Here is a 21245-nt window from a genome sequence, read left to right as displayed (position 1 = left end):
ACAACTCATTGTGCAAACTTGGCAAGCGAGTAGTTATTTTGGTAAATATGTGATTTTGAAGATTTCTCTACACAGTTAACTGTTGTCTATTCAGCAGTCTGGCATGTGCTTGCATAATTGACTGTAGAAACTACTTTTAACATTTTGGTGGCTGCTCCCTTTGGTGTTTTGAAGCATGCAAATAGACTCATTCATCCAACCCTCTTCTGTGACAGACTTGGCAGAAACTAGTTCTCACTTCCCCCATCTTTTTATGGGCAGTATCTTCTTTATGCTAAAAAAAAGTTGTGTTTATAATATACCTTCATTTTTATAAGGTGGCCTATTTGCAGCATGAATAATTCACTGTTCTGCAGATTAGCAGCATTTTATGGTTTCATATTCAGTTCCCCACAACTGCCCATGTTGAATGTGATGGTATGGGATGTCCTGGGTTCAGACTCCTCTCTCTCTGCAATTTGTCTATTTAATTTGACAAACCATTGTATATATTGTACTTGGCAATACTATGAATAATTTCCTGGCAGTTGAATTTTCTTTTGACAACATTTTGCAATTCAACTAAAATTTATGCCCACCAGAAGGCTGATATAAAAAAATATCTTGCTGATGACCACATGCTATTAAGTGTTCTTGCTTTCACAGACTACATACTGCAGGTTATTGTTTATTTTGTGTTTGCCTGGAAGCTTATTTGTGAAAAACAGCCCGTTCAGTTTTTTTACATAAATATAAGGTTCAGGTTTACTTTAGAAAATAGTTGACTTCAGAACTAAACAGAACTAATGAGAGCTAAAAAGCCCCGTAATAAATTACATTTTTACCAACATTTCAGATCCTGAATTTGAATGTGAGGCTGCTTGTGTATAGCGATATATTGCATACTAATTTCCTCCAGATATGCCCTTAGAGAGATAATAAATCTAGTTTTTCAATCCATCCAGAACTTTACTTTAAGTGCCTGCAATTTTTCATCTTGATGGCAGTGGGTATAATCTAAAGCCCAGTAAGTCAACAGGAGTCTTTTCATCAAGTGTTTGGAATATGGGCCAAGGATTCATCTTGCTATTTTTTTAAGGCAATCTATTCATGTGACAGCTAGGCAAGTCCACCATGAGCATTTTGGTCAAGTTCCTAACTGAAAACCAGATTGCTGTTATGACAGCATAATGGTTTGTTTTTTGTTTGAGGAGGACAAGACGATATATACAGTGTGCCTTTGGAATGAACTCAAGGTGGCATTTCTGCAGACACAAATTTCTCCACAACCTCTTGAGTGTTTCATGAGTGCATGAAATGGATGTCAAGGAGTAGGTGAGAAATCACACGTCTAGCTGCCCATCTTGCAGTCTCACAGGCTTTTTCTGCTGTGGAAATTGTTGGTCTTTAGAAGGGGTATATACAGAAGACATGTTCTGTCTTCTGTCTTCATTGCATATACAGAAGACATGTTGAAAGGACAGGGAATATTTAGGGAAAATTTTCTTTAGAAAAATCTTCCTAACATGTTACTGAAATACAGCAGTTCCCATAATGAGTTTTTTCGATGCTGTATAAAAGGGTTGGCCCCAATATGGTTGTCATTTGACAGAAATTCTTTGTTTATTAGTTGTCAGCTGCTCTGGGCAAAGAATATATGGTATTTCACAGACTTCCAAAGCGAAATGCTGGATGAACAGTGTCAAACTGAGACAGGATAATTACGTAAAAACTGGCAGAACTCCACAGAAAAAAAAATAAATTCCTAATTCACCTAATCCATGTTCATATCCCTTTCTGTAGAGACTGCTTGACATCATGCAATCTTATTTTAAGTGCCTAAAGCAACAGACTTAAACAGCTTCTGTGGCTTCACAATATTCCTTAATTTATCAGTTTAATTTAATCCTGTTGTGTCTAGTTAATTCTTGCTGTAGCATCCAGCATCTTCTTGCTTCCCTGGCTACCTCTTTGTTCCAGCACATGCATTTGCCAGGTTTTGATCTGCAGTTGATATTTATTTAGCAAGGAAAACAGCTTTGAGATTATGACCCTTTAGACCATCCACACTCTTGTTCTCTTAACAGCTGGATTTTATCTCTTGCTCCCATATTCTTTCCTTGTCTCTGTCCTTGCCCTTGGCCTTTCTCTGCCTTCTCAAATTGCTTGTGGCTTGTGTTATAACTAAGCAAGAGAAGGCTGCTCTCCATGATTTGATGCCTTCAAATCAGTATCTGCCTAAAATCAAGTGCTATCCAGGTAGCACTATGTTATACAGCCTGATTTTTAGATTTGATGCAGAAATTTCTGTGTAAGTTTTTTCCTGTATGTTATAAGAGAAAAGGCAGAACAATCATGGTTCCTTGGAAAAACAGCAAACTTTAGTACAAATGTTAAACTTATCAACTGAGTACAGTAACTTGGGTTCTAGAAAGGCCTTCAAGAGCTTGATGCCATTACTACTCATGCTGTCCTAAAACAAAGAACCCTGTTGCTGTTTCCAACTTCATACTGAGCTTTATTCCCTCCACAAGAGTTCAGACTCTGTCATGCAACCATTTTCATTGTCCAAATTTATTTGTCATAAGCGGTCACGAGATAGAAGAGACATTATCTAGGTTTGAAAATATTTTTCTTTGACATTGTAACCACTAGGGGTTCCAGACTGAATTTTCAAAAAGGGCTGATCGTATCTCAGCTTGCCTGGCTTCCTAGCTGCCATCAGAGGGGTTTTGTGCCAGTTGGCTTTGAGACCTGTTCTAGCACAACTTAGCATGAGCACATTTATTTTTCCACTGAGACATGTTGATGCTGTAAAGTTTCATGGGGACAACAGCAACCACCTCTGCTTCCCTGGCAGACAACACATGCCCAGCAGGTGCCCACACCCTGAAACATATAGGATGGCTAGAGAGTAATTCAGAAACTTTTTACATGTCAGGGAAGAGTAGTACAGGGTGAGTTAGCCATTTCAGTCAAATGCTTTTTAGAGGGGTCTTTACATGTTTACTGGCTTATGTGACTTTTCTTGCCAAAAGAAAATGGATTCCACATTCTTTTGTCACCTCAAAACACTTTAATCCCTTTCATCCCAAAGTATACTATGATACGCAGAGCACTTTACATATAATGATTTATCTGTAATTACATATTACTCTGTGGTTTTATTGATTTGGATTTCTGTCTGGCATCCTGCAGCACTTTTGGCTGCTGGTTTCCTTGACCTAACACTCACTGTTGCCCTTTTTATTATCAAGGACCATTGGGTTTCACTGACTTTCAGGATATTTTACAGTAACTGTTAGCTTTGTTATCCTCAGGTCGTCTGTATTTTGTGGGACTTCCTTTGACTGACTGCATGTTTTGTTAAAGCTGTTGTATTTCTTTAGCCTTTTGAAGTTCTTTCTGCGCATTACTTCCTGTTGTCTCTCTAGTTTACTGCTGCAGGAATTGTAACATCATTATAATCACTGAGCAGGATTTGTGTTTTATTCCTTTTCCTCTTTTCTATTAATTTTGGAGACAAAAGTTAAATATTCATTTCTGCTTCACCTTTGGCAAGGGCCACATCTTTTCAACACTGATCTTGCAGATGACATTTTGCATATTGCATATCCAGTCATCCTCTTCAGGAACTGAGACTTTATCTTTGGGATAATAGAAGAGAAGCAACCATGCCAGTCTGCTAATTAAGTTAAGGGCAAGTGTCTGTAATAGCTGGCTTCTGTGCCATGTTGTGCTGCATCTTATTTTGCTCCGGGGATATTCTTTATTCAGACAGTCAGAGTATGTGAATCAATAAGGACTCTACCTTTTAAAATGTATACTATACAAAGAAACATTTTGTGTAGGTGTAGGTAGATTAAAAGGCAGCATGATAGAAATGGAGCAGAAGAGACTCTGTAGGACCTAATGTGATTTTTCACCTACCTAACTAATCATATAAAATAAAAATGTGTCATGCACAGTTTAGGTATTTTGCCAAGTTTTCAGCCTGGTACAACATCTTTGAATGCAAGGAATGTGACATAGGATAGGGTGAGATTTTCTAGAATGCCAGGGCCTTTTCATGGTAACAGCCAGTGTTTTTGTTTAGGCCTTGTGGCAGCTAGTTCCTAGACCCAGTTTTCTGAGATATTCCATGTACCCTGTGCTGGGTAGCAGCAGAGTAGCAGCTGAGTAGCAGCTAAGAGGCAATGAGGTGCTCATTTCTAGGGTAAGATGCAGAATTCTAGCACAGCACTGTCCCCCCTTACTCCTTCTTTTACAGGGTTTTCTCCAGCTTTTACCACTCCTGTTTACTCAGAGAAGCACTCTTGCTTTCCAACTGATTTGGAAAAAAGAACTACAGAGAGAGGAATGTGATTACAGTAAGTATAGCTCATCAGGATTGATGGGGTGAGAACTGACCACCCAGTAAAAAGGCCATTGCCTTTTCTTAGTTATACAATATCCTCTGATAACTAGAAGTGTTTCCTGACTATCTCAAGGGTCTGAAGCATCCTGTCTTTTAGAATTATTTTTTCATTTGTTTTCCAATTTTCCTTTCTTCCACCTCTGAGCAAAAAAAAAAAAAAAAAAAAAAAAAAGTTAGAGAGATCTTTGCTTTTCATGGGGATTGGAACTGGGACATATTAACATGCTTTTTACCCACTCCCAGCATTTCTTTCATTCTTTCCACAAGTCCAGCACTTTCTTTGCTTTTCAGAATCATTCAAACTGAAGCTACTTGATGGTAGATGTTTTCATACTTAAGGGCTTAAAAATAGAAGCTCCTTTAATGAATCCAATATGCTCAAAGAGCAAGCATTATATTTTCTGATGCCCTTAAGGGAAGTTTACTAAATCTTTGTAAGAATACCATTTGTAAATAACCACACACTTTGCTTAGCTCAGAGTAGTTCACTTTTTGGTCAAAAAATTTTCATGTAGTTGTGAAGGGATTTCTATTCACTTTCAAAGCCCCTTTTGAAAGACATATTGCCAGTTTGTGCCCAGGTCCTATTAATGTTAAAAAGTTAGTCATGTGAGTCACAACAACCACATAACCAGATATAAAGAACTGCCTGATAGGGTGTTGTGCCTGACATGTGTCTGAGCCTGAAAAAGCAAGGTGACCCTTAATGCTGAGAAAAGGAAACATGAAAAGGAGTCCAATGGGAGCTGTGTTTGCTGAATTAAGGGCCTTGGAAATAAAGTGCTGCTGGACATCACCATAAGCTTGAGAGTCAGAACTCAGAAGAAGTGTAATTTAAACATTTAAGAGCTGATGTTAAACTAAATCCAGCTGTGTGTTGAAGTCAATTTGAAATTAAGGTATAGAGATTTTAGTTCCAAAAGTTCCAAAAGGGAAGTTGCTGTAGTAAAAACATTGAAACTAGATGGAAACTTCTTTAAGACCTACTGTTCAAAATGAAAACTTTTGCTCAATGCAGGATGTATAGAAATGATTACTGTATTTTCAATTTAACAGCAAAGTGAGGTTGTATAAATCCTTTTTAGTGTTATCTGGGATGTTTTCAAAGCATAGCAAACAGCATATTTGCCTAAAGTAAAAATATATCCTTTCCAGCAGATTACACTGAAAATCAGTTGCTTATTGCTCTCATAATAAGATTTGTGTCCCTGGCCCTGCTCAAAGAAGTGTTGACAGCAGTACTGTCTGGTGAAAATTCTTAAAGTTAGTAGCACAGAGTCTGATTTTGTTTGCAATTACCCTGATGCAGAAAACCCAAGAAAAGTCACTGTTATTTTCATATTTCCTCAAAAAGTTAGCTTAAAAATAAGAGAACCAATCAAAGGGTTTCTTCAGCAAATTAATTTAACAAACTGCTGTATAAATCAGGGTATGTGCAAGCAGGATATGAGGTCAGCCAGGCTTGAAGCCTACATGGAGATGTTCCTGTGTGTACAGGAGCCCCAAAGGGTCTTGAAAACATAAACAATGTTTATAGGCTTACCCAGTAACTTAGCACTTAGCTGGATTGAAAATTACTGGGAAGATAGTTAGTTGTCCATATCATAATCAAAATAAACAAAACCAGTAGATGGCATTGACTAGATAATTACAAAGCTAAGCTTATGTAATGCCCTAATATCCTTATACCCATATCTTCCCTGTCATTTCTGAAATATGTAAATCTGAGTAGGTAATAAAAACCGTCTTTTATTTTTCAAAATTTGGGGAAAAAAAGCCTGTTTATGGTAAATTGAGCCTATTACTGTGAAAAGCAAAAGATAACAACAATGTGAAAATTAACCATTCAATTTATAAAATAAGTATGCATTAAAACAAAACTGCCATAATAATTAATCCTGAATATATTTATCCCAGTTAAATTTTGATTATATGCTACATTCAGTATGCATGACTTTTTGAATTTAAAGAGTATTTATATCATAAATCAAAACATAACATTAGAATCTTTCATCCAGATATAAGATGCTGCTAACAATCAATCCAAACCTGCCCTACTTAAATGCTGTAAGTTTATTAAACAAAGTGTGTTCACCCATGGGAGTACTGGGAAGGAGGTTTTCTATTTAAAATTTCTTTGGTTTTTAATTTTTCATCTCTATTTGTGCCTTAGTCAGATTAATAAATCTGTATACATAGTCAGCTGTAGAGTTTCAGCCAGTAATTTCTTTGTGTGGTGGACAGTTTTGTTGTCATGAAAATATCCTGTGATGATACCCCACATATCTCACCCAGAGTTATATGATGCTGGACTGCAGGCATGTGAAGAAGGAATAGGGGTGCTCACCTCTTTAGCCTACACTGATATAACCCCAGACCAAGTATCTCCATGATCATGGGCACCACTGATCCTTAGAAAACAATTAGTTTGGTGATAAAATAATTATAGCCCAGAGACAGTTCCCCTGATCCATTTTTCTAACAGTGGACGAAGAACACTCCTAGCCAAAGGTTGCATCCAGATGATCATGCTTGATAGACAGCTGTTAACCAACATATTTTCTGTGAATATGTCAAATCTTCTGAGTTCCCAGTGGCACTGAATTCTTGAAAACTATTTTACTTGAAAAGGCATTTTCTTTTGTTGGTTTTATATTTGCTGCCTAAAAAATTTGTTGTGTAACCTCAGTGCTCAGAAAAATTCTAAATTATTCCTGTTTCCTTTCCTTTTACCCTACCATGTATAAATTGCAATGACTATCTTTGTCAAGAATTTGTTTCTTGTGGGAAAAGCTGACCCAGAGTCATCAATATTATTATAATTGTTTACTCTACCTTTCTAGTTTTACTGTCTTACATAACTGCAATCAGTAAGCAAGATATGAGTACGTGACAGTGTTTTACAGTGCAACATTGATGCTTTCTCTTTCATTTTTCCATTATTTTCTATCATTTCAGATGCAGCTTTCCTTATACCTTCTCCTTTAATTTCATAGTTTTCCTGCTTTTAATTTAAATATATTACAAAATTAATATATTGGTCTCTCTCATCAGAGAGCAGCCTGTTGTTGGAATTACTGGCTAGGAGTGATTGTTGACCCAGGATGTGACACAGGGAATAAAACAAAGTATGTGGAGAAGAGAGTGGTTTGTAATCCTTACCAGAGGTGAAATACAGCTGGAACACACCATTATCTGCAAGCAACATGTGTTAGACAAAAATAAGTAACAGCCAAGAAGTGGCTTTAATTATGACAAACCTAATGTTTTAAGTGCTTTATAGCAGTGAAAGAAGCCAATTGAAACACTGAACTCTGATGTGCTTCAAAAATTCTTTAAATAAGAATGACAGATGTTCAAAGAGTCAACCAAAGAAGAAGATTTGAAGAGGTATTGATGGATCTGAGGTGGAAAATCAGTTTTTTTCTTACACTGCTAGAGGTCCCTGAAATAAAAGGTCGGATTATGTCTGTAACTGTAGTTAAAACACAAAAAGCATTTATGGAAAATAAGGACTGTTCATTTCTTACAAAACAACTCAAAGATACTGAAAAAGGGCAAATCACTATCCAGAGTGATTCTTATGGAGTACGGATGATGATCTTGCACAGAAGTTAAAATATTTCAGTGAAAGAGCCAGTAACAGGAAGTTGGCAGCTCCAAAAGGCAGCACAGGAACATGTACATCCTGTAGCAAACAACACCCATCACTGTAATTGATAGTTTTTGGAAGAAGATGGAAGTGTAGTGGATTTTATCATGTTGCCAGGGGTTGCAAGTACCAGCAAATATGAACAGATACCAAGGACAAAGAGGATGACTACAGAGCCATTAGCTCAGAGCTGTTCCTCACTGCAGTAATGACCAAGGCAGCAGCAGATGAATGAACTGTCAGCCTGAAAACAAATGGGACACTTTTTAATTTTAAGTTGGACACAGGTGCTCAAGCCAAGGTGGTACCTGGAACAGTGGTACTAGCTCTGCAACAAAAAAAACCAAACCAAAACAAAAAAAAACCAAAAACCCAAAACAAAACAAAAACCTCTTGACAACCCAAAGGCAAAATAAAAGTGTGTAAATCTTGGGCTTATGGCACTAAATGGTATCTGCTGAGAGCACTTGAGTATTAAACACTGAGAATGATTGGAAAGGTACATGGACCAGAGTAGTACCTCAGAAAAAAATATGTATCTTATATTTAAATTTGTGATTTCCTGTGCTCTCAAAAGGGAAGGTGAAAATGTTTGGACAGTAAAAGATATCTTTGCAGGGGATGGTGGACTAGATGATCTTTAAAGGTTACTTCTGATCCACTCAGTGATTCTATGATTCTGTGATTGTATGTCAAAAGACCAATGCAACTGCATTCTATCCATCTTCTAGAAGTGAGAAAGACAGAGCTAGGTTGCAAAAGTCTTATCACTCCATAGCCTTGGTGAAAGTTTCTGCCACCCCAAGTCAAATGCTCAAAGATTGAAATGCACATACTTGGAGTCCCCAGAGGCCAAATGGAAAAAAAAAAAAAAGAAAGGGGAAAAGAAAGGATGACTGCCTACAAGATAAGATATTGAGGGGAAAATGTATTAAACAATTTTTCTACAACTGGATACTACAACAATTCTCATGTGGAGAAGATGACTATACCATGGTGAGTTCATCATCAAAATAAAGCAGTACTAACAAAAATGGATAGACTAGATAAAATTTGCTAGATTATCAGCATGGTAGCAGAATTGTGTTTATTTCTCCTCTACTTGTCTACATTAACATGTAGGAAGGGACTGCTATTGTCACACTGGGAAACTGGAGACGCAGCTACTGCTGCCCATTCATTTATAAAACATATGGTCAAACAGGAAAGAAGCTTGATTAGTTAGTAAATGGGTCTGTGCTGCTTTTATGAAGATCAGTATTTTTGAAGCCTCAAGACTGACCCTGATGCAGTGCATGGGGGCAGGCTGCAGAGTGCAGCTCAATGGAAGTGGGACAGAGTCCAGGGATGCTGTCAGAGTGGTGTTTACAAAAGACACATATATGTTTACTAATTACATTAATTCAATAATCGGCAATAAGAGTGAGTAGGCTTTGGGCAAAAATCTCTTGCAGATGAATCCAATAGAAAAGATATATGTAGAAAGATCTTACACATATATAGTTTGTATTTGTTATTTATCTTAACAAAATGATGTATGCTTCAGATTTACAAATATATTTAAATATACTTGTTTAATTATGATAATATAACAAGACTACTTGAACATGGTGGTGATAACACCAAAGTTGTGTGTTTAATCTCTGTGTGGGCTAGAACATGTACTTGATGATCATTGTGGGTCCCTTTCAGGGAATATTCACAGAATCACAGGAATATTCTGTGATTCTGAGTGTAATAGATGTTTATCCGAATAACATTTATGACTTTTATATTGCTTAACATTTTTGCTAAATATTTATCTATATCCATATCTATATCTAGCTATATATCAATATATATATATATATTTGGGATTCAGCTGCAGATCTTTTTGTAGGTTTATAAAGGAACAAAGAAATAAAGAAATGAAAATATTTAGTAGGGGTAAGAAACAGGTTTTGGGAAAGAAAGGGGCATTAGTAAGATGTTAAAACTCAATTAATATATTCTCTGAGAACTTAAAACCAGGCTCCCCAATTTTTTGAACTAGAACCCAAGCCAGCAATCTCAGAGGTTTCCTGTTGTGGCAGCGATAAGAAAAGGACACCATATTTAAATATGCAAGTGATTTAGGAAAAATGTTGATTCTCCAAACCTGCCAACAATATATGGTGACAGACATGTACTAAGGCATAAGTTGATCTCAATCACTGTTTATATTGTGATAATGCCCACTTGCAAGTACTTCATACTTACTTTATACACTCTAGAATAGAAATTATACTTCATGCTCTCTGGCTGGATCTAGAGGTAAAGAAGCATCAGGCCCTGTTTCTAGTATTTACATGAGTATGGTGTCTGCCCCTCTGAAATTTTCTGTACTGCACATTGCATGTTGAGATCAGATGACTGAAGGTGATAATCAGATGAGCCTAGGTGATAATGATGAATATATAAAGAAGCTCATGGTCCCCTGTTTAGTCATTTAATGAGACACTGCTACATGTTTCTTGATAGGGACAGAAAAATAAATCATGTTGGCAGACAATTATTTCCACACTTTTTTCTTTGGCTGCTGTGCCTATTAAGACACTGCTATTATGTACGATTATAATTCAAGTTTGCAGATGAATTCATTACCAACCATTTAATCTTTAAAATTAGCTATATGATGATTACCTAACAAATGTTGCATAGTATAAATTGATAGATTTTAAAAAAATTATTTGGTTATTTATTTATTTTACTTACCAGACTAATTGCTTAATAAAAACATAACCTGGATAAAAAGGTAGAAATCTGGGCTAAAGTTATGAAAGATAACAAATAATTTCAGATGTATAACTCCAACTGTGAAGATAACTAGATTTGCATAACTGACTGGCTTGCAAGTCACACTCTGAGGGCACATAAAGGATCAGTGTTCAGTATACAAATATGCATTATAATACACCTGGCTCAGTATGAAATTATGGAAAAGGAGTCAGAAAAGTTTATATTAATTATGGCTACTTTTTGTACCTATCAACAAAAGATATGTGGCATCCTAAGAGTGGGATATTTGAATAAATTTAAAATTTCTCTCTATATATTTTAGTATTCATAAGAAGTAAATGATAGGTAAATATATTAAAAGTACTACCAGTCACTGAGGATGTGCAGGATTTTTTTTTTCTGAAATGGCAGTGACAAATAAAGCAGACAGAGAAAAGAAGAAAGTGCAGCAATAAGCAGAAGTTTTACAGCAGAACAGAGTGAGTCAGTGATTGCAAGTATAACATTGTTTTCTTTATCATAATATGCTTTGTTTCATGTTATTATACTAAAATGATCCTTCACCATTGCCCTAATTCAGAGTATATGTTCATTCCCAGACTCTTGTAAGCAAGTTTTGTCATTAGTCTTTTTAAAACATATATGAGCACTTTCAAAGTCAAGGAAAATAAAAACCATAACATTTCTTCACATGAAATCAAAGTATCAGTAAGATTTAACTATTGGCATTGTTCCAAACAGTTTTTCATTTCAGAACACCCCTTTCTGCCTATAACTCTGCAGATAGCTTATTTGTTAGAAGATTTATGCATTAGTATTGAAATGTACTTGGTCCAGTCAGTGCTATAAATCATTCTCAGACAACTTTTAAGCACATTTTTAAGTGCCCATGAAAAATAAGTTTTTCCATCAATAAGAGGGCTCAGCTCTGCAGTCCTTGCTGAGAAGGGTCATTTCAGCAAAGTCACAATAAAGTGCTGAAGGATCCAGTTCAATAGACTAATTGACACAGTCTCAATTCTCACCAGGTCTGTGAAGTAGGAGTAAATAAAATTTCTTGCAGCAGACTTGTCTGGAGACAGAAAGATAAACTCCTTTGACCTTAATGAAGAGTAACTCTGGGATCTGTGAAACTGTCTTCTTTTTCTTCTGCTGCTGCAAGGGAGTGTGTGGCTAGGGGACCTGGGAGCCAGCACTTGACTGCTGTTCTTCCTCACCTGGTGGCACAACGAGGCACATCTACTGCTTTTTAGGCTCTGTGTCTGAATTTTTCACTTCATGAGTTTTGTAAACGAGTTCCCAGATAAGATTCTTACTGAGCCACACTTGCCAATTGTCAGGACAGAAGCTATTTGCAGGTATTGAAGAAGTACACACTCTGTACTGGTGCACTGTTTTCTAAGTCTCAGGAAAGTGGGGGAAAGTGTTCATCATAAATTATTACTTTTATTCGACTTCTAATATCTCAAGGTGCTCTTCAAAGACAGAGACCCCTCTGTGCAGAGCAGGTGTAGGCAAGGCAGATGGGGCAGATTCACTGTCAGGTGTCCTGTAAGCGCACTCAAATGCTGAGGCAAAGCCTGTCTTACAGCAGGGTTGTTCTATCACCATCAGAGCATGCTCCATGCATTCCTGGATAGGGAGCATCCCAACAGAAGTCTCGTACCACCAACAGCCTCAACGACGAGGGACACTTTTGAGTGTGAGGAAACTGCTGTCATTATTCAGTTATCATTATTCATAAAATAGGTAGCAGGTAATCCAGGAGAAATTGCGGAAGGGACAAAAACTAATTTAAAATTTTACTCTGTTTAGTGTTTCATTTTACCTCAAATAACTAATGAAACTGCAGTGTGACTACCTTTTAGCATTTAAAACAGTTTTCTAATGAAAGCAAAAAATAAAGGAAAAGATATATTAAAAATGAAAGCTGTTATCTCATTTCTGTCTTTTTGCATGTTTTCCAAAGCTTCTTAGGAATGACACTGAAAAAATGATCAAAACTGGTCAGAATAAAATGACTGCAGACCCATATTACACTGGATTTTTTTATTTAGGTCTGAAAAATGTAACATGTTTGTGAAACTAGATATTTTTAAAAAGTGGTCAGGAATAGAAGTAAAAACTCTGACAAACCATCTAACTACAGTGTTTTCATGAGAAAAAAAAAAAGAAAAAACAGTTGAACCTTCAATGAGATCCAGGGTTGTCAATCCTGGTGTGTACCCATAGGGACAGATCATATGTCCACATCTTAAAGACCAAATTTCCATGTACCATTGTGCTGATGCAGTCCTCAAGACACAAATACATTACTGTGATCTATCTATTATCTCTGCTAAAGGTACTGAAGTAACAAATATTCCTGCCTGAAATGATGCTTTACAGGAGGCAAGGGGAAGAAAAAGTAAAACCCAGAAACTGAATGTAAAGCAATGGAAGTAAAAATGCACCAGAATGTGGGAAAGCACTGGCATCAAAACACAGAAAATACATGAACAATGCAGATCTTTTAAATCAAAGATCTTTTAAAAACTTCTCAGGTAAGAGATGGAGATCAACGTACTTAATCAAACCACAGACAAGAAACAGATTTTGATTGAATTCCACAGGACTTCCCAACAGTGCGAAAGTAAAGGATGGCTAGATTACAATGCAATTCTTCATTTCTCAGAATAAGAATCTTCTGGAGTATGAGCTCAAGCAAAATGTGCTTTCATGAACTAAATCAACCAATTGTTTTTTCATTATAAATGGAGGAATTCATCACATTGATTGTGCTAGAGACACCCTTTGTACAGTGTACAAATTCTGCAACTTGCTTTGGTCTGTTCACACAGAAGTGTTCTTTTCATTTTTTTTAGAAAACTTCAAGGGCACAGACTCTATAGGCTCCCTCCAATGTAGACTACTATTGGTCTAAGGACGATATTCCTTCTTTCCACAACTAGAAATTTCTTCTCATGTTAAATGTTCCCTCCAGCTTTCTGGGTTTGTAACTCATTGCTCAGAAACTACTGATGCTTCAAGCCAACAGATAGATCACTTTTGTGTGAATTCCAAAAACGCTCCAGTCTAATGGAGCCAGGATAGGAACTGCGGAAGTCCATTCAAGATAATAAATGTCAGCACACATTTCTTCTCCTCTATATCCTCAATTTCATTTGAAATTAAGTCAGACACTTCCAAGAGGTCAAGAATTTTTCCAGGTGGCCTTTTCAATAAAGCACACATTTTCCTTTCTCAGTGGATTCCTTCATTTCTGACTGGTCCCCCACTTAAGCCTCAGGCAGAAAATGGTATCTTCATATGGTATCTTACAAATGAGATATAGAGTGTTTCTTAAACCCAGCACTAGTACCTGGTTTCTCGGTTTACACTTTCTCAGTTTTCTTCTACCTTCTTACTAGTCTGGTGTAATACAAGTGAACTTGCTATCTGAAGGATAAATATGAGGGATAAGGCATCTCAGACCTGAGGTAATTGGATTTCAATGGCAGTCATCAAAGAGTTTTCCCACTGTACTAGGTTTGGGTTACAAAAATTAATGCTGACCCTATATTGACCATACCTACAGTGATGTAAATGCAGCTCTTTGGTATTCACATAAAACAGGTGAAGATGCAAAGGTGACTGCTACTAGACTCACCCATCCCCTCTTCCTCAGTCATGTCATCATAGCAGACTGTCAGGTTGGTCAGGCATGATTTGCCCTTTGTAAATCCATTCTAATCATGCCCAACCATTCTTGTCCTGAATATGTGTGCAAATATTTCTCTGAAAGTTTTTTCTTTCACTTTCCATAGACCTGGATGAGGCTGGCTGGCCTGTAATTCCCTGGTTCCTCCTTCTTTCTCGTTTTGAAGATGCTAGTGATATTTGCTTCCTTCCAGTCCTAGAAAACATCTCCTGACTGCTAGGATCTTGCAAAGATACCCATGAGTAGCTTTGCCTTGACATCCACCAACTCTGTATGTATTACCCCAGGTTCCATGGTCTGTCCAATTTGTTAAAGTGTTCTCTAATATGATCTTCCTCTACCAAAACTAAGTCTTTCTTGCTCCAAACTTTTCCACTGGTTTCAAGGACCTGGAATTCCTGATGGTAGATCTTACTAGTTCTCTAGAACCTATCCCTGCACAGTCAGATAATGCCTACATATTCCTCTTAGATGACCTGATCCTGCAGGTTTGTGTGCTTTGTGTGCTTTCTTTCATGTGGCAGTTTAGCCAGGAACTCCTTCCTCATTCATTCAGGCCTTTGACTTTTGCTTATCAGAATGGACCATCCTTGAGCTTAGAGGAGGGGATCCTTGGTAAACAATCATCTCACCTGAACCCCTTCTCTTCCAGGACTGTCTCCCACAGGAGTCTTCCAAGCAGGTCCCTGAGTGTGCTAAGTCTGCTTTTCCTGTTAGTGTTGTTTCCCTATTTGCCTTGTACTTTTCCCTCAGGATCCTGAGGATCCTTTTCCTTGTTTATAGGCATTAGGTCCAGCAGAGCACCTGCCCTCACTGACTTCTTGATCACCTCTGTTAAGATGCTGTTACCAATGTGCTCAGAAACCTCGTGGCAGTTAATGAGGTGGCAACAGTTCCCAAAGAAAATGAAGGCCCAAGAACATGAAGCCTTCAGTTGTCTGTAAATGGCCTCATCTATTTCTTCCTGATCAGGGTGTCTTTAGGAGAAACCTCCAACAATGTCTCATGTTGTCTTCCTTCTAATTCTAACCCATGATCCAACCAGGCTCACTGTCTGCTCTTAAGCAGAGGCTCCAAACAGTTCTGCTGCTCTCTCCTGCAAAGGGCAAATCTCCCTCCTGCCTCCCAATTATGTCCTTCCCAATTCTCTTTGATCAGTTTACACTGATATCAAGTCAAATCTGCTAGATAATGAGGTCACTTTGACTGCTTACATTGCTAGGAGAGGGCTAGGTAGAATATAAAAATACATGTTTTGAACAGATGTGCCTGTCTTTGGGGAAAATTGCTCGCTTTTTACTGCTGAAGAAAGCTTCTAATTGCTACTAGGGAACAGTTCCAGAGACTTTCAGGAATGATGTTTAGTATTATATCAGGATTCAGATTATGTAGCATAAGGAGGCATTAAAAAGCCAAGCAAATATCTAAACGTATCTGGATGAGAAAGCTCATATTACACAAGTTAAAGAGGGTAACAATGCAAATTAAAGCAATCCTAAATCAATATTTCTTCACTGTGGAATTCATTACCAAGTTAAAACATGTGGCTGGAATTTAAACGAAGACCTTCAAAATGTTATCAGTGATAGCAGAAGATGTTCTTGGCAAGTGTAACACTAATTATACACAGAAACCTATTTAACTGATCTTTACAATGGTAATGATTAGTATATAAGCCATTTTCAAACACAAACCATTTCCAAGATCAGGTTGTTGGCCATGATCTCTGCCATCAGTTTAGGAGATTTAGCTTTGGATTTAGTTCCTTTCCCTGCCAATTAGCTGTGTTTGTGACATTGAGTAAATCACCTAATTTCTTTTCTGCTATAATGAAAAGTCCTCATTCTTCCTCTGCTTTGGTCATAGGCTGTTGACAGTAGGGAAAATGTCTTATTAGGTGGAAAAACTCTTGCGGATCAGTGCAGTCATGATCAGATCAGTGCAGTCATGATCAGATCAGAGGACTTTGACACTGCAGTAATCAAAATGCCTCTGCTATTTTGATTGTCCATCAAAATAGTGAATCCCTACTGGCTCATTGAAACAAGATTTTTTCCAAACTGGCTAATATAAAAATTTGTGATAAAATGATGGTTTGCAAAAATAATTAATATTCCTAATAACAATCTGACACAACACCTTAATGAGTCATCATATATATTATATATAAGTTTTTATCTGTAATGTAAATAATTTGGAGATATATATCTATAGCAGGTTTTGTTCATCCCTCTCCTTTTAGTGAAGTGCTCCTCACTGCGAGCTTCTCACTGTATAACATGTGTCTATCAGTTGTCTGATGCATGAGGAACCCTGGGTACATATAAAATCAAATTCTATAATTTATGTACACATTTATTATTAGAACTAGACAATAATTACCTTTGCTAGATGACCGTCTAGCACTAAGTAAAAAGAGGAAAATTACCTATGAAAAAGTAAAGCATTTCCCTTTTGAAATGATGGTCCACTATTGATCTCTTTGTTGTCCAACCAGTATAAAGAGAGATGGACCCACTTACCGCCCAATAATAAAATTTTCTTCTAGTTTTGTATACAAGAACTCTAAGGGAAAGCTAATCTGTATTCTGTAATACATATTTTAAATTAAAATGTCTTTGCTCAGAGCTTTAAAGAGTTTTAATTTAAATTAGCTTTAAATTCAAAGAAAATTATCCAAATTAACTAAAGCTATGGTGTCAACCTATGTGTAAAAAAAACCCTTAGGTAAATTACTCTGCCTAATTCCAACAGGCCACTTTAAATGGGCAATCTGAACACACAACAGCAAATCCAAAGACCAAACCTCTCTAGCATATAAACAATCAGTATGGTATTTTGGAAGCTCAAAGAAGACTGTATCAGAGGAGAGTCCTTGATGCACAATTTCCATTGGGAGAATCTGGATTTGAGCAGAGTTGACATACTACTTTCAGTAGGGAACAAAGGGCACTTTTCCAAGTCTATGATTATTCTGAATTAGATCTGTAAAGAGCCTAGGGAATAAGGAGGGCATTTCTATTCAGATATACAGATGTACTAATTAACATTTAAGATCATTAAAGCCTTTAGACTTTCAAGTCCAACATTCAGATCTCAGAAACTCAGCTGCTGTATAACTTCAAAACACCTCAGGCACCTCTTGGGCTTTTTTTTTTTGCTAAGTTCATCTAGTTCTGGGAATTCTTGGAAGTTTCTTATCCTTACTAGTGCAGAGTGGCTCCATAGCTCCTCCATGTGACTACTCTGTTTGGATCACCAGTTTAGTGGGTTATTTACCTGCCTTTGCCTGTTACAGTCCAAGGCAGGACACATTCTTGGAAGATATCTATTGGAGAGAGTCAACACAAAACATTTGGTGGTGGATTCCCTATCAGCACCAGTCACAGAACACCATTCTCTCAAACATTAAAGGTCCAGTTCCACCTCTTGTCATATTCATTTGAGATGAAAAATATCAATTGACAGGGTCTGAGCCTCAGATCTCCCTGTCATTCTGGTCAATAGTGTTAATATTGGTCAATATTACTCAGCTTCCATGCTAAGAGAGGTGTTCCCACCCTGTCTTTCTTTTCACTTCCTTTCTGCTGTCTGAATGAATAATTAACTACATCAAGTAAACTGGAACAGCTTTAACATGAGGGGCTGGAAGCATGCCCTACTTACTCCTCATACCCTGAGGCAGTGTTAAGTATCCCACACATTGTGATGAGAGAGCTGGAAATGACCCTGCATGTCCTGCAGAGCTCCATGAGTGCTGTGCTGACAAGCTGTGTGTGGTGTTTGTGAGGTCCCCAAGACCAGGTGAGAGATGAGAATCTGACTCCATGTTCTCAGAAGGCTGATTTATATATGATATGATATGATATGATATGATATGATATGATATGATATGATATGATGCTACAATAAAACTATACTAAAGAAAAAGAAGGATATAGACAGAAGGCTTAACAAGAATGAATAATAACTCGTGACTGACTCCTCAGAGTCTGACACAACTGATGTTGATTGGTCATTAAGTAAAAATAATTCACCTGAAACCAATCAAACATGCACCTGTTGATAATCAATGTCCAGACCACATTCCAAAGCAGCCAAACACAGGAGAAGCTAATTTTTTAAAATTATTTTTTATTATTTTTTATTATGATTATTTTAAATTACTTTTTACATTTTTCTCTGAGGCTTCTCAACTTCCCAAGAGAAGAATTCCTAGCGAAGGGATTTTTCAGAAAATATCACGGTGACAGCTGTGCAGAAGGAGAGAGGGGAATCCCACAGCTTACTTTGTATTTTGGCATAGGGCCCTGGATCCAACCAAGATTTGGGGCTGTGAATCCCCAGTAGGGTCATTCTTGAGGGGAGTGGTGTGATTCTTCACCTTTGCCATTGTCTCTCTCTGCTCCAGCTTTACTGAGGGACCTGCTGTAGCAAATAACTCTTCAGCAATGCATGGGGACTGTAGGAGTGTTTTGCCAGATGGCAAAGCACCTGAGAGCTAAGTGCCTAAGGGTGAAGGCTGCCAGTCTTATCACAGAGTTTGACCATGGTATAAGAGGGGCCTAAAGCATTTCCTCTTTTGACCTACACACCTCCATGGAAACGGACAGGCAGAACAGTCCCCAGGGATGGGGTGAGCGCTCCTTTACAAGGACAGCCTGCCTAATCATGTGTGAAATGGCTACATCCTGACCCCTGGCTCATTAACTCGTTTTACAGATATGTTGACATGGAATCCCTCATTCCCAGAACATCACCAGCAATTTAATGCACTGCATGCTAACTAGGCCCAGCCCTCAACTTTTTCAGAACAGTACAGGTGGGTATTTTAATTTTCATTTGCAATCTGTTTCTCTAGTCTTATTTAAGGCAGGGAATAAAGCAATCTGCAGACTGCCCCATGATAGGCTTGCTGCATGTTTTGCTGAAGGCACAAGGCTAGCCTATAATTTGCTGCTGCTTTTTGTACTAACACCCACATTCCTTGGATTATTTTGGTGTATACAACAAATCATCTACAAATGCATACGTCAACAGAATGACATTCTAGGGGTAATTCAGAATGAGAACTGTAACTTATTAATTGTGTCAAGACTTGCACCATTTGGAACAACATGGATTGGATCTGTCTGTCTATGGAACAAAAGCAGGAACAAATGCAACATAGAAACAAAAATATTTTTTTTTCAGCTTTCCATTTGGAATGGGCAAAATAATATCATTAAAAATGGAGGGGAAAAAAGGGGAAAAAGAAGGGATGAAGAACAAAGCCCTTTTATTTTTTGTTTTCCTTCCTTGATCTTTCTTTCTTCCTAATAGGATTAAAAACTGATCTGTTTTGCAAAGAAGAACCCATCACTTGTGGAAAGCATGTGGCAGGCTTGTCTAGCATGACAGCAGGTTTTCAGTATTTTCAGCACCTGTGTAAAGGTATTAATGATTCATAGTTTAAATGATTCACTACAAAAATATGGTACAGTCTGTCAGCTTATTTTGTGATGAGTTGATATCACAGCAGAGTTGGTTTTATGAATTGGCAGTGAACTGACAACTCAATTTGAAAATAAATACCTCTGAAACTCATCCACTGCTTCATTTCAGAAAATCAGTTGGTTAGTAACTCTATGCATATCTGAACTCTGGCATTACTGAATTGGAGATTAGCATCAATTTCTTATTTTCTCTTCAAAGCTGCACATTTATTTCTGTAAAGAAGTCACTTGCTTGGTGTGTCTGTGAAAGGAAATGGTTAATTTCTACCATTATCTGCTATTTTTAGTTTAAATAAGTTAAGTGAACTTTCCAAATATCCCTTTACCTCATTTTAATGCTTCAGGGTAACAAATAGACCATTTCAGAATTCAAGAAGCAACAGCTTACATCAATCACTTTTTCTGCCTCTCCTTGTGGGATTTCTTGAATTCACTATTACTTTGCCCTTCTCACGCCTTTCCTCCATGTGACATGCAGCTCAGTCACAAACCTACAGGTCACTTACTACATGACCTTCACCACATTTTAGTAGATTTCAAAAAAACCCCAAACAACCTAAATAACTAAATAAAATAATTTTCAGGCAATAAAAAAATCCCACAATATTAACAATACTAGAAAGGCTGATAAAAATTACTGCAGAAAGATTTAACTTTTAAGGACCAAGAAATGAATAAGTTTAATTATTGAAGTTTCTCTTGAAAACTTTAGTGATACACACCTCAGTTCTCTAAGAAACAACAACCACAAAAATTATACACACATGAGTACTTGCACAATGCAAGAAGCTCCACTAAAATTACAGGAACAAATTTCCTGCATCAACATTTGCAATCCTGGGGCCCAGGTATGCCTGTGATCAGAAAATAGGCAGAGACAATATTTTGTGGCAGGGGAATCAGCATGGCCAAATGCCAGGGCAAAAATGAAGAAAACATCTAGTAATATATAAGAGAGTTTATAATAAAATCCTCTTTACTCTGTAGTCTTTGTTTTTAAAAATTAATCTCTTGGAATAATTATTTTGTTAAAAATATAAGAGGTACTGTAATGACGTGAATATGCAATGGTAAAAGTACAGTGGTCAGTGCCTTTTTTTCTGGGTGTACTGAAGGCAGAGAGCTGCACTTTGGATAAAGAAGTTCAGTCATCACAACAGAACATTTTCTTAACTCAGCTGATAGTTGCACAGAAGAGGTGAATCCCATATTCCCTCCAAATCAATGGGTGCTTTTTAATTGAAC

Source organism: Molothrus aeneus, chromosome 3 (genome assembly GCF_037042795.1).
Source record: "Molothrus aeneus isolate 106 chromosome 3, BPBGC_Maene_1.0, whole genome shotgun sequence".
In the NCBI taxonomy this organism is placed as follows: domain Eukaryota; kingdom Metazoa; phylum Chordata; class Aves; order Passeriformes; family Icteridae; genus Molothrus; species Molothrus aeneus.
Note: the sequence above shows the minus strand (reverse complement) of the source record.